General features: G+C 38.7%; 1 pseudogene; it reads right to left on the bottom strand.

Moving 5' to 3' along the window:
* Positions 1–893: 893 nt before the first annotated feature.
* Positions 894–3,963, bottom strand: LOC120436194 (annotated as a pseudogene).
* Positions 3,964–15,904: the final 11,941 nt, after the last annotated feature.

The raw sequence follows: 15,904 nt of genomic DNA, 5'->3' as shown, positions 1-15,904 counted from the left end.
CTAGAATAAACAATAAATAAAGTTGGTGTCGGGAGTGCATTGCAAACACGTCCGCCATAAGGGGCGCCAAGTTGTCCATCCAAGGAGGCAGCTTTATTTGCTGTAACCCCATATTAGAAACAAAAACTAATAAACACTAATGGAAGCACAGAGCAAAATCAGAAATAACAAGACAGGGGAAGCAAAACTGAACACAATGCACATGAGACGCAGACTACCAAAATAAAATAGGAAACACAACACAAAGACAGAAAGTGAGGGAGACATGAAAAGCTGGGGAGAACACAAAGTCGAGACCAAGACAACCAGGACACGAAAGAGAACAAACTAAATGACATAAGAACCAGAACTAGAAATGATTAAACTAGGAAGCACAAGGAAACTAAACAATACCAAAAAATGACTAAGAAACACAACAATAACAAGTAAACACGGTCCAAAAGTTCAAAAACACTGAGACATATTTTTAAAAAGAAAAAAAAATAGAAAGAAAATGATATATTAGTAGGACAAAGTGTAAATCGAAAATAGTTACACATCTCTTTCAATTATTCAGATAAAAAAATATATATATATATATATTCTTAACCGTGGGACAGAAGCAGATAATACAACATTATATGAACCCAGAATCATAGCTTTATTGGATGAAATTGGTCACTGGAGGGGACGAAACGGCTTATAGGAGAGAGGTGGCCCACCTGGTGTCATGGTGCGAGGACAACACCCTCAAAAGAGGTGATAGTAGACACGAGGAAGAAGAGGAGGCCTCACCAGCGGCTGTTTATCCAGGCGAGTGAAGTGGAGAGGGTGAGCAGCTTTAGGTACCTAGGCGTCTACATCACTGAGGACCTCATCTGGACACTGAACACCACACAGCTGGTCAAGAAGGCTCAGCAGTGACTGTATTTCCTGAGGAGGCTGAGGAAATTTGGTATGTCGGCCAAGATCCTCAGCGGGTTCTGCAGCTGCATAGTGGACAGCACACTGACCAACTGCATCACTGCATGGTATGGCAGCACTACTGCCATGGACCGCAAACGCCTGCAGAGAGTGATAACAACTGCAGAGAAGATCACCAGGACCCCGCTGCCCTCTCTGCAGAGCATCTACCATCGCAGAGTCCAGAGGAGAGCTGCCTCCATCCTCAAAGACCCCACACACCCAACACGGACTGTTCACACTTCTGCCCTCGAGACCGAGGTTTAAAAGTGTGAAATCTAGAACATCCCAACTCAACAACTCCTTCTTCCCCACCATTATCAGACTCTTGAACAGCTGACCTATTTTAACAGTAATAATAATTTTTGCACATCAGGTCATCTCACATATCAAACCAGCATATTAAGCTCATAGCTCTTTTGCACATAAATTTATTTAACACTTCAATTTATTTTTTTGTCTCCACTTATTTATTAATGTACAGAGAAATGCTTTTTTCTTTGCACACATGACAATAAACACTTTGAATCTAGAATCTTGAATTTGTGGCTCAACACTGTCCTCTAGTGGACCAACGAATACTCAAGAGGCACTCTGACAGTGGGTTCACATATGGGCCCGTCTGCGAAAACAGGTGCAGATATAGCAGCAGTAATGACAACAGATAACACTCTCTAGTGAACATCAGCTCTGAACACTGAACACAATAACAACAATCAAGTAGTTAACTGAAATACAGTCTGTAAAGCAATGCTATTACACTCTTTACTGTTACAGTGTTGCTATTCTAACACTGGCAGTAGTAACAAAGTATCAGCACGGCTGAATTTACTCTGAATGGAAATAATCAAACATAAGGCTGAGAAGGTAAACTTACTAGTTTTATAAATAATAGTCTGACTCTGACTGAAAGTCCGACAAACTGCAACATCTGATTAAGTTCTCAATTGCACACCAAAGGAGGAGGCTAAGCACATATACAAGTCCTGCTTTGGAGTTATATAGCTACCTGGTTGCTTTATGGGTTGATAACCTAAGTCATTAAATATCTATCCATCCACCCTCTACCGCTTATGTAACTTCTGGAGTCTATCCCAGCAGTAATAAGGTGAACAGCAGGGTACACGTGGACAGGTCACCAGTTTACAGCAGGGCTAACACGTGCCATGAAGAATGACTTTAAAAAATAATGTGAAGAATACCTTAAAAATGGAAATGATGTGCTGAAAATAACTATTTATGTGTTATTTAATTCTGATTACTTATGGAAACCTCTTTATCTGAACAGACTGGACTTAGAAAAGTGGGAGAGCTCCTAAAAATATAAATATTACGAACATTTTCAATGTTATGTCAGTCTTATAAATGCAAAGAATAAATAAATACACACTCTCTGCTCAGTCTTCATTATTTAAAGCGAACAGATTTAATTACAGTGCAGGAAACAAGAAATCACTGATTCACAGAGGAAAGTCTCACATCGAGAGTTGAAATCATTTATTTGAGTTAGACAGAAGACAACAGGTTACAAGCATATATGTGTCATTCTTCCTGAAGTTAACATTTTGAATATACAGTAAATAGCAAAAAGTACATGTATTGATATTGTTTGAAGGTTATATCGATTTAATTTGTGAAAGAAAAAAAGCGAAATAAAATAAGAACAAGACAAAAATCAGTACGATAAAGTTTCTGATGAAATAAACTTTTTGTGTGACTGTGATTGTAATGATGGCAAAGCAAAATCAGCCAAAGAGTAACTGAACATTTTCATTTTCTATCCCCCTCACACATTGGTGACAGCTCAGGATTATAAGTCATTCAGGTAGTCCTCTCCATAGTCAATGATCTTTTTCAGTACACTCAGTATCAGTGAATCCACATCGTTATCCGTCTCGATTTCTTTGTGGTAGTTCTTCACAAGGAAGATGCAGTTCAGTGGAAAACCCAGGTTCACGTTCACTTTTTGCATCTAAGTTTAAACAATATTACATTTTAAAAACTGAAACTGTATTGTTGCACTAGTGACGTAATTATAAATTACTTATTGAATTATTTGCACTGATTCCAGCTGAGGTTTCTGTACAAATATACTGAAATGTACAGCTGAATTACAGACGTTACATTCATGTGTAAACTGTCTACAAGCTCATGAAAGTTACTTCTTTGAACATATCAGCTGATTCAAATACTTGCTCCTGTAGGCGTTCTTTATGTGTTTTTTTTTAACTTCAGGACAGGCTTCATCAATTTTGGTCATGAGAGCTATTTGTGGGATCCCTGCCAATACAGAAACCAATGCAATCATTTGATCTCACGTTTTTCTATTATTTGAAATTGTGAAATCATACATGCTTTTAGAACAACATCTGCTCTCACCTTTGTCATGAGCTGCTGCTCTAACAGCTTTCAGCTTCCTCACAGTTTCATCATCAATTATGCTCACTGTGTCAGCGGGAATGATTAAAACCAGAATGTGGACTTTGTCATCCTAAGTGGTAGAACTGTTGTAGTTAGGATCAAATTCCGGCAAGGGACATTTGGGATTAAACTGAAAAAACAAACAAACAAAATCACTGAAATCTTTTTGCATGATAAAGTTTCTGTATCACAGACTGTGTACAAACATCTGAATGAAGACATCTTACCCTGTAACCTTCTTTTACACGTCCACTAATGGCAAGTTTGATGTCTTCCACGTAAATTCATCTCAAGGCCCATGGTGTCATTGAAGACAAAAGCGTAAAAAGTTCCTGGCTCTCCTTTCTGAATTTTATACATCCTGTACTACAAATGTAAAAAATGTTTTTTTATATTGCCATATTCTAAAGACCCTACACATTTCAGAATAATTTACACACTAGTTGTACCAACTATTTTCACTCTTTTTTTAGTTCAACGTCTACAAAGCAGTTACCACTGCAGTGTGCTCCTGTAGTCCTAGAAAACCTTGTAGGAAATGAGTTTTTAATGCAAGCCTCTAACAGCAACTGTGATAAGAAGAAATACATCCTCATACATACTGCAATAGTGAAACTGTCACCAGAGGTTGCCGCTGCCAAAGCTCGAGTTGCGATTTAGCCTCTTAAAACACTGTCGACAGAGTTGATGAAGCTGGACTTTCCAGCACCTGGTGGTCCATGAAGCATAATTCTGAGATGCTGGACATCTTTGTGAGGCTTGTAATCTCTGACAAGCTGCAGTTCTCGCTCTCTTTCACTGTTCATTTAGAAAATTACAATAGGATTTAGTTTACACTTACAGTTTACTCGATAGTGTTATGAACACAAACAAAATAACACAACAAACAACACACTTGAGGGCTGTAGTACCAAGCCAGACTGACATAGTCAGGTTTGAATTGGCTTGTCTGATAATACCAAAAACCAGAATCACAAACAATTTCCATCATGATGTGGTTATTATTGATAACTCAGGCTTTCTGCCTCGGTGTGCGATGTTACATAAAAGAGGCATTGGACATGTCATGTAACTCATTGACTTTATTGTCAGAGATAGAAGAGGGAAAAATTATGTTGATCTATAATGAAGATGATTAATCTTGTGAATTCATACTTTAACACATTTCTTTTTTACACTCTGCCAACACAGTTGTTCATTGGAGGCTTAAGCTTTATATTCAAACTTTTAGGCTTTTATCTGCTGCAGTCTGGTCTGACATTAACATCACATAAGCCACATCATAGTTATATTAATTTTATTGATGGATTCTCTGTGATAAATATCCAAATAAAACCATCAGTGTTCTAATCTGTTTTCAACTAGCTCAAATTTCAGCAGCGTAAAATGACCAGATGAGCGTTTCTGCATCACCATGTAAAAGTATTCAAATGCATTTCACTTTGTGACCCAGCAGTTTGTGCTGCTCTAGTTTTACCACACATTTATTACAGTGCATCTCAACAAGTTAAACGTATGAAATTTATTCCTTCAGCAGGGAATCTGTCACACTTGCCCAGGAAAAGGAAAGTTTGACACCCACAGATGATTTTAAACTGAGAATCTGAACATTAAACGTAAGTTAACAAAATGATCAAACAGGTCAAAACAGATCAATTTCGACGATATAAAAACTGTGACTCTGGGATTAACAGAGAGTTGGTAAAATTAAAGGGTTAGTCTTAATAATTCTAGTACACCTCTCTAAGGAACCACACCCTTAATACTCACCCCCATGGTATGCTCCTCTCTTCTACCTCTAACACTGTAAAGTGGAAATGCAAATTGTATGAGTCACACTGGAAGCACAATGTTTTAAATTAATGACACATCATTATGTGTTAAGGCTGTTACACACTGAACGCGTTGCTTATTTGAGGAAAATTCGTCAACAATAAACGGACTGTGAAAACTAAAAATGGCGTCAAACGATGACGAGCTGAGAAAAGTAGGAAACTAAGAAAACAGCAGCAGGGAGAATTTCCTGGTTGGATCCAGGAGCTGAAGCTGTGTGTTCGTACATAGTTAAGGATGTCAGTGGGGCAGTTTGAGGTGTTGTTGCCAGAGTTGGGACCAGATCTCAGGAGGCAGGAAATCATTTTACAGAGCCGACTGACCAGAGCATCGTGTAACTGTGTGTCTGAGGTAAATAATCTCACGTGACTTATTCTGCTTGGTTCGTCAGATCTTTTTATTTGGATGCGAAAAACGGGGCAAAACATAAATGCCGCAATTTAACTGGGATTTCAGTAAAGTTGCTCTGTCTGTAATCAATCTCACCTCGCCCAAATTTCCAGTCCAAACAATATCCAAACATGGTAAAAACACTGTTCCATATTTAGGGACAGTTATATTACATTATCCAGTCAAATGAAATGTTACTTTTTGCCACTTTCAAATCAAAGGACATCAGGGTAACTATTCCATTAAAAAATAATTTTAAAAACATCTGTAACAAATTCAGATCAAGATCACTGGAGTCTGCAGCATTTCCTCATTTCAAAACTATTTGTTAAGTCAAGCCAGTTTTATTTGTGTAGCTCAATGTTACATGTTAAACCCCCGAGGGCTGAACAAACTGTGTTAAGGGCAAATCAACAAAGAAAAAGAAGGAAGAAGAAAGTCATGAACAATGATTTACCCAGAAAAGATTTCGTCATGATTCTTTGTTACCAACTACCTGTAAATAAAACAAACTGAAAAGACAGTAAACTCTTTAAAAAAAAATTAAAAAATTTTTTTTTAACTTGACACATATGAACCAAATGTGAGATTGCTCAGTCAGGTCAATTTAATAATTTAATAACTGGATTTCCTGCATTGGATTATTAACACAATGTTATCATACCTGAATGTCCAATTGCTTTGTGAAGTTGTCGTCTCTTGGTTTTTTTGTTCACATTGATGCAGCTCATGTACGAGTTTGGATTTATAAATGTCGTTTCACTTTCTTTTTGTGTCATGTGACTTCTATTATTCTCTCTATGTGATGGCAGTCGAATCTAGTTGTAGCTGTATAGCTTCTTAATGTGTAGGTGTCACTTACATCTATTTCTTATAAATATGCTGTCATGCCTCTGTCTTGATCCTGGGTTCTGTCCCAGCTTTTCCAGTTTTAGACTTTGAATATCTGATTGATATATTCTCTTTGACTTTGTTGTAGTTTTCAGTTGGATTATTATTATAATTTTTAGCTTGACTTAGGTTGTGTTTTTATTCTGATTTAGAATTCATAGTTTTCTTTGTTAGTTTTTCCTTTTGTTCTATGTTCCCTGTGCATACTTTATGTTTCTGTTAAATCTCCCGTGTTTAGTCAGGAATCAGTTGTTTTTGATTTTACTTTGGTCCGTCCAGTTTGTGTCTTAGTCTGTGTCTCAGTGTTTAGGCTTCCTATTTTATTTTGATAGTCTCTTATCTCATGTACGTTATGTTCAGTTTAGCTTCCCCTCTTGCTAGTTAATTGATTCTGTTCACCTGCGCCTTGTTTTCCCCAGCTGTGTCTCTTTCCATGATTACGTGATGTCTATTTAAGCCCTCAGTTTTCTTTAGCTCTCTGTCATAGAAGAGAAGAGGCTGTAATCTTGAGAGTAAGCTTTGGTCACACAGGCTTGAATAGCACACTTAAAAAGATAGGTAAACATGATACAGGGAATTGTGACTTCTGTGGACAAGAGGAGCCATTTGAGCATGTAGTGTTGGAGTGCAATAAGTACAAGCGAGAAAGGGAAATATTGAAGTCTAAATTGCAGGAAAATAGAATTCACCTAGGGGTAAGGGTCATATTTCAAAGGAATGAGGGGGATGTAATTTATAGGGCAGTGTTTGGCTTTTTAAGATCGACAGGTGTGTATCCAAGACTGTAGACAAACTGCTCCGACCCACACTCCAGTCCAGAGGGTGGCAGTAAATGCACCTAAAAGTTGTTTGCCAACGGAGGAGGAGGAGCAGAAGCTCTGTCATGTTGTACTGATTGTCTGCCTCAGTGATTTCATCTCCTGTTTTTTTTCAGCCACCTGGATTTGCTGCTTGTGCTGAATAAAGGTTCATTTTTCATTTCGTTAAACCAGTTTTGGAGTCTGCATTTCGGTCTTAATTTCTATGCGCAAATGAAGGAATGAATCAGCATTGAACTACTTCAATTGTATTGAAAATGGGTTCTAATGGCGAAATGGGAGACAGCAAAACAATCTCTCAGTAATTATGTGCTGAGTGTAACATTTTTTTATGATTGATACAAATACAGTTTTGGAGAGCTGTATTGACTGGTAAGTTGATTCTGTAAACAGTTGCATTGTAGCAGTTGAAAGAAATTGTGCTTGGGGAAACAGGATGTGCTGGGATGGTGTGCTTCTGTAACTAGGTCGGGGTATGATTATGTACATGGGACGGGGATGTAAAGATTTTTAATCACAATATCTTTTTCCATTTTTTTTTTCTTTTTTTCTTGCTGCCAACTTCTCCAGCTTTTGAAAATACACGTTTACATTGGAAGGAGGCGTTACAAAGAATCTTGCATTCCGTTGCAGTAAAGATGGGTTCAACCATTCATGTGATTCAATCAGGAGACGTCATGGTCCACCTGTTTGTTTGTTGGGTTTTCCTCCTGCACCGAAGTAAGCTTTGAAGCAGTGGTTCAAGGAAAATGCAAATTCGAGTTCAAAGCTTGTATCAGAGCATTGGTGTCATATGGCCATCACTACTAATCCCCCCCAAACCATGACAGCTTCATAGACATGTTATAGTTCATGGCTATAACAAATAATGACCATGTGGAATACAATGGCGCTTTTTAAATGTAGGTCTTTCACTACTGAAAAGTAAAAGTATCTAATCATGAGTGCTCTACAGGTAGTACAAGACACACATTCATTAGCAGAAACATGCAAAGCCCAGCCCAGCCCAGCCTTTTACTGTTTTAAAGCACTTTAAGTAGTTTCTAAAGTAGTTACTTAAAAAAAACGCAATGCAGAAGCAAGTCTAATATGCAATGGCAGCAAACTTCACAACTTAGCTGACCTGTGTGACTAGGAGGGTGAGTGCACATGTAAGAGCTCAGAGAGGTAGGGTGGGGCAAGGCCAATTATAGACTTAAACAACAGATTTTTTTTTTTTTAAAGTCTAAGACCGCTCTTCATGGACTAGCACCAGCTTACGTTATTGAACTTCTTCAGCTCTATGCCCCTAGCAGGTCCCTGAGGTCATGTGATCAGGGCCTATTTGTTGCAAGGCTGAGAACTAAGTGAGACAGTGGCCCCCAGACTCTGAAACTCTCTTCCTCTGAGCTTGAGATCTGTGGACTCTGTAGTCTCTTACAAAACAAAACAAAAACTAAAAACTCATCTTTTTGGAATTGTTTGGTTAGCTTTTTTTTGTTGTTTCAAATGCTCTGGTATTTCTTTATGGAGCACTTTGTGATCTTTGTCTTGAAAGATGCTATATAAATAACATTTTACTTACTTACTTATGTGCTATGAACCCAGAATCATAGCTTTATTGGCTGGAATTGCTCATTTGTGGATCAACACTGCCCTCTGGTGGATCAAAGAATACTCATGTTTGCAAAACCAGGTGTAGATATAATTACAATATATAATACTCTCTGGTAAACATTAGCTCTACTCAATAACAACAATCAACTCATTAACTGAAATATAGTCTGTAAAGCAATGCTATTACAAAGTTTACTGCTACAGTGTTGCTACTCTCGCACTGAAAGTAGTAACTAAGTATCAGCATGGCTGAATTTACTCTGAATGGAAGTAATTAAACACAAAGCTGAGAAGGTAAACTTATTAGTTTCATAAATAACAGTCCGACTCTGACTGAAAGTACGACAAACTTCAGAATCTGATTAAGCTCCCAATTGCATAGCAAAGGAGGAGGCTAAGCACATATACGAGTCCTGATTTATATAACTACCTGGATGCTTGTATGGATTTATAATCTAAGTCAATAAATATCTATCCATCTCTCCTCGTCCACCTAGCCAACTCAGGGTCAGGGGTGCTGGAGTCTGGAGGCTTTATAAAACAAATGTGACTTAAAAGAATACCTTAAAATACACAAGAAATCACTGATTCACAGAGGACAGTCTAACATCAAGGACTGAAATGATTTGAGTTACACAGCAGACAACAGGTTACATGCATATAGCTGTCATTTTTCCTATAGTTAACATTTTTAACATACAGTAAATAACAAAAAATACAAAAGTACATGTATTGATTTTCTGTGAAGGTTATTTGGATTTAATTTGCAAAAGAATGATGAAACTTTAAAGTATTTAAACTATTTTTGTGTGACTGTGATTGTAATGATGGCAAAGCAAAATCAGCCAAAGAGTAAGCTGAAGCTACCCGAAGCTACTTATATTTTCATTTTCTATCCCCTTCACACATTGGTTACAGGTCAGGCTTATCCCGAATAGATTTTTTTGAGTTTCCAAATGAAGGTCATATTTTTTGCACCGACTACCCATGAATAAAGCAGGTAGTTGGTGCTACATGGACTATATATTGGACTATATGGTGTTAAGGTAAAATATATATTCTTTGTGCTTAGTTTCTGATTATATTGTTTTATGTAGGCCAGTTGTATTTAATCATTGTTTTCCCTACAATATTGAAATGATAACACATTAGCATACCTGAATATCCATTGTGCTATAAAAAAGTGGTTCTCTTCTGTTTCCTCCACTGATCTAGACCAAGTTTGTTTTATATAAGCATGCTTTCAGTTTTATTTGGGTCATGTGACTTTGATGAATTCCCTACTCTCTTGTCCACACTAGTCTAGACCACATTTACAAAAAAGGCCAGAGCAAAATTACAGACCAGCAAAGTCAACATCATCAGACTTATATCCAGGGCCAGATTTGAACACATTTTCCACAGCTTCACTTCCACCCTACTCTGACTGTGAAAAACAAGCTTCAAGAGCAACCAACCTATCCCAGGCCAAACCAAAAATTGCTGGAGCAATTGCATCATCTCTGTCTCCTGAAATCGCCAGATTGGGAAAAGAGTTTAACCTAGGAATGAGCGAGCATGCTAAACTGTAAAAATAACTTCCATAAAAATGTCAGAAAATGTCCTGGTAGTTTTTTGCCAGGAGATTTTGTGTTTTATATGGAACTTCACAGACTTTTCCAAAACTGGTAAAACAGAAAATTCTGTAGATTGACAGTAAATCATCTGCACTATTTACAGACATTTCCTTCAAATCTAAAATTGAAAATTACATTAATTCACAGTTTTTTTCTGACACATAGTGAATGGTAAATTGACTGAAGAGGAAATACTCAGTGCATCATGGGAATCCCTCAGCAGCCTACACTTATTGCAACATAACTACGGGAGGATTCAGGGTCACCTGGTCCAGCCCTAAATATATGCTTTAGCAAACAGGAAAGCCTCCTTTTAAAAGTACAGATAATGTCTGTCTCCCTTTTCAGAGAGTTTTTAGGACATCCTGATAATAAGGAATTACAGTAGTCCAGACTATTAGTCATAAATGCAAGAATTAGTTTTTCAGCATCACTCTGAGACAGGATATTTCTGATTTTAGAGATATTGTGCAAATGGAAGAAAGCTGTTCTACATATTTGTTTAATATGTGCATTGAAGGACATATACAGGTCAAAAATGACTCCAAGATTCCTCACAGGAGGCCAAAGTAATGCCATCCAGAGTACTTACCTGATTAGATACCATATCTCTAAGAGTTTTAGGGCCAAGTACAATAACATTAGTTTTCTGGGCTGGTTCTAGACAGGCATATGAGGGGGCAGACAGAAATGTAACGGAGGTGGGAAAGGGATGGGGTGCTCTGGATAACTGTTTTTGTCATGTAATTGGATTGCACTTTGTCAGGCCTCTACCCTAAGACCTGTTCAACTTGGGTTTCCCAACTGAAGGCTAAGCTTCTGCTGGTCTAGCTCTTAAGGGGTCACTGAGGCACACAAACCCCCTGACCACATTAAGGTGGCAATCCCTCAGGGGAAAACTGAAAAATAAAGCAACAAACAATAAGATAAAATATTCCTCATCAGATTATAACGACTAAAAACATTTACCTTAATTCGATTACCTATATCAAATATATCCAAACCCAACAATAACATTTGTCACTATTGCCAATATTAAAAAAAATAAAAAGGGTAGGCCAAGTTATAAAAAAAAAAAGTCAGTTGACCAAGTCTTGAAAAATAAATCTGAAAAATAGAATAAAAAAATAAAATAAAGAATAAAATAAAATATACATCCAGGCCTGTAAAACAACCAATATAAAATTTATCTTAACTGGATGGCCTAATTCTCTTTTTTTCCCCCCCGCCTGTCCCGTTTGGCTCTTTTGCCATCAGAATTATTGTCTAAAGGCAAAGAAAGATGCCCAACGGATTTACTTTACCAAATGGACCATCCCGGCCTTGCTGCATTGGTCTATTTGAGTCACCTCTGCTTTTATTGTTTATTTTATTTTATTTTCACTTGCTACACACGGGACAGACATTACTAGGGGAAAGAAAAGGGAGAAAGAAAGAGGGAAAGAAAAACAGCGGGGAAGAGGAACTGTGATAAAGGGCAAAAAACAAAAACCAACAAAACAAACAGACAAAAAATACATTTCTCAATCACCTGGATCACCTGTTGAGAAAGAAAAAAGAAAACAAGCAAAAAAAGAGACCAATATAATAAACAACATCATCGCGATGATCTATGTGAATATAACAGTAAATACTAAATATTGAATATTATTGTGCAACATGTAGGATTGACAGCGCACAGTGTGCTTTGAGGTAGGAGCCAAAAAGGGTGCAGTTTGTGTCTGTGAGCACCCATGTGTACAGCTGTGAGCATGGACGCGCTTGTATTTAAAAGGTTCCTTCATGTAATGATCTGCTAGAGGGTGTGGAGAGCCATAGCCCCGTCCTCCAGGGCATGAAGCAGGTATGGAGGAGATCCAGGCTCCAGACATCCAGAGACCTCCAGAACAAAGGAGACCAAGGAAGACCAACGGAGGAGCAACCATGCCATTCTCCTGGAAAGAGCTGAGGAGAGTCCCAGATAAGGGGTCACTCAGCAGCCGCGGAGCAGAAGCCGGGGGGGGGGGGGGTTGCAGTGACATGCCTGTGAGCTCCGCCGGCAGCCAGCTGTGCCAGAGTGACCGAGCCCGAGGCCGAGAGGCACCCCACCCCTCGAAGGGGCCCGAGCTTTCCCCAGGCTCCAGGCCCCGACAAGCAGCCACCAGGAGTGAGCCGGTGCGTACCTGGACGCCCATCCCTGGACACCAAGAACCACCAATGCACCGATGTCTGAGGGTGTCTGCCACTGGCAGGGGGAGTGGTGGGGGAAGATAGGCCTCCATACCTTGGAGGGCCTGAGATGTCCCTAGAGAGGTGGCGTCTGATGCCCAACCTGACATATAGACACAGACAAACAGGCACACACAGATACAAACATCCATTCCCACCCTCATGCTCTCATATACAATTACTCAGCACTCACCCAACGTGGAGACAGACATAAATAGACACTGTACACACAATCACACTCCCCAAGCGTACTCTATATGCTTGTTTATTTTACAAGCTCCACTCTTCCTTCACCTCAGTCCACTCTACAACAACAGTCTCCTGTTTCCCTTTCCAAAAACTCTTACAAATTCATCCAAGTTATTTGTTAAGGACTTCTCATGGGCCAAGATCACAGAATTCCTTTCTTTTATGTAACATGATGCGACGATAGAGAGTTAGGAGCCATTGACAAAGTGGAGAATAAACTCTCACACAATGCTGAAGACACACCAATTACCAGGGCTGTTACACACAATTTATGCAACTCAGGAAATGTTTCCTTGTACTCCTGGTGGACACACAGTGGACAGGTCTGTTTCCTTTGAGACATTTTTTGAGCAGCATCTGTTTTGCCACAAGAACTTCATTTTTCAGATTTACAACAGCTGCTACAGTGCCAGCCATCACAGCCAGAGGGTGCAATAGGGTGGGGTCTAGAAATGTGCTAGATTTGAGTGCAAGAGTTGATATGGCTCTCATCAGGTCATTATTCTTGTGTGAAAATCTAGTTTACAGTTCTTAAATGGCCTTGTCAAGGATGATGAGCAGGGATCTTTTCAGAGACTGATGGGGAGAAGTGGTAGGTTCACCAGAGTCTGCATGGCCCAAAGTTGAGAGCACAACACTCTGACCCAGGTGTTTGCTCATTGTTCTCCTTCTCTTGGTTGGATGTGACTCATCCTCAGGTAAAGTAAAATAGTGTCTGTGTATCTCTATAAATAGATAAATAGGATACTGGACTATATGCCCGTTGAATTTAAGTGTTTCACTACTGAAAGTGAAAGAAAAAGTATCTAAACATGATTTGCTTAAATCATTTGTATAGTTTGCATGTATTGCAAACTGCAGGTATTGTTGGATTCATTTTATTTGAGAAGATGAAGAAACTCAAAGTATTAATTTTCCTCTATTAATTAAACGGTTGAAGATTCAAATTAATAGCAGCACTATGTCTCTTCCTCCGTTCATCAAACTGAATGAAGACATGAACACCACACCTAGGAAGTAAACACTTTTATTATGTGTCATAAAAACAGACTATTAATGTGATTGGTCAATATAGCTGGGAAAAGGCCTACGGTTTAAACTTGGTCCTCCATTTTGGACCTTAGGTCTGTGTCTAGCTCATATTTCATCTTCTGCACCTTCTGGACATCTACCTGTAATAGCAGATAACCCTTCCAACTTCACTATGACAACAGTCTCTTGTCCTCCTGTCAAGCCTGTAGAGGTAAAGAGAGGGGAAAAAGGGACAAAGAGAGGGATAGAAAGAGAGGGGGGACACAAAGAGCTCTACCTAACACCAGAATTTATATGCCTGTTTTCCTTTCGTGAGGACAGACTGCAGAAAGGTACAAAAAAGTCCCATGCTTAATTTCCAGCTTTGGCAGATTTCCCATCTAAAATATGCATCTGTTGACATTGCTGTTGTCTATAAACAGTACATTAAATTCCATTTCATATAGCTCTTAATTCCTGTCAGAGGACAAAGGGTGACAAGTGAGGGGAGACCTGGTAGGCACTTGGGAGAGTGAGCAAAGTACTAATATGGTTAAAGAAAAGCAGGATTAGTCAAATGAACTGCCGGCTGGATTTAAAGGGAAAATGAAATGCAAAGGTTAATTTACATCACTGAGCCCTGCTCTTAAAAACTGACATAGATGTAACACTGTCTGTGTTTTTCTTAAGTCCTCACAGACAGTGCTACATCTATGTCATGTGTAGCATTTCATTTCACCTTTAAGAGAGAACAAATATAATTAAGTGATACAAACTGTAATTTGTATATATATTTGTATTATTGTTATTAGGGCTGCCACAAACGATTATTTTGATAGTCGACTAGTCACCGATTATTTCTGCGATTAGTCGACTAATCGGATCATGCATCCATTGGACGTAAAACGTACAGTTTATTGCACCAGCATGCATCTGCTCTTATATAACTATCATTAGCTTACAGCTTTAAGTGTTTAAGGTATGTGCTAACTAAAACTAAAGACAAGATGATAGTTTATTAAATTTTAATGACATTTGCAGATTGTTTCGGTGGAGTTTAATAAACTCAGCCGTCTGCTCCTTGCTATCTAAAATTTAACAGGACACCAGAGTATACTCTCGAGCATCTCACACTTCTGATAATCAGTTGTCTGCTTGACGCTTATTCAGCTGTGTAAAAACTATAACTTTTCTCAGCCAAACGGATTTACTCAGGAACAAATAAAATACTAAAAAAAAGCCAAACAATAACATTTTTAAGTTATCTAAGTGACTTCTATATGTTTAACCTGAGTAGCGAAAGATGGAGGTGGGTTTGAAAACGATTTGCCGGGAGTCCGGTGTTCTCACAGGCTCTAGTGAGCCTTGAACCCTGGCTAACTATCGAGCTGGTGGGTAACAGACGTCTCCAGCGTCGGAGTGCTTTTGAAAATACGTGGTGTCTTGATAAACTGAGCAGATATTTGAGGTTAAACAGCTACATTCTGGCCTGAAAATATGTTAAACTTTATTTTGTGACCCCCCAAAAATAATAAGAGTAATATTAAAACTAACTAGCTGCCGCCATTGTTGACAACTGCGCTGGGCCGCGCTATGAATTCTGGGACACCGCTTCTTCTTCTTCGGGGTTTTTACGGCAGCTGGCATCCTTACACATGCAGTGCTGCCATCTTCTGTTTCAGTCCGTTATTACACTCTTAAATACTACTACTTATTCCTGCGTCTTTTGGGATCTTACAAAGCTTCAAACGATGCGTCGACTATTAAATTAGTCGTCGACGATTTTAATAGTCGACGTAATCGTGACTAGTCGACTAATCGTGGCAGCCCTAATTGTTATATTGTATTATTATCATTTCCCAATAATTACAAAAGCTCACAACATGGATATATTACTGAGCTATACACCTCAGCTGAATGATTTGTTAA

Source organism: Oreochromis aureus, linkage group 23 (assembly GCF_013358895.1).
Source record: "Oreochromis aureus strain Israel breed Guangdong linkage group 23, ZZ_aureus, whole genome shotgun sequence".
In the NCBI taxonomy this organism is placed as follows: Eukaryota; Metazoa; Chordata; class Actinopteri; order Cichliformes; family Cichlidae; genus Oreochromis; species Oreochromis aureus.
Note: the sequence above shows the minus strand (reverse complement) of the source record. Positions and strands in the feature narration are given on the sequence as shown.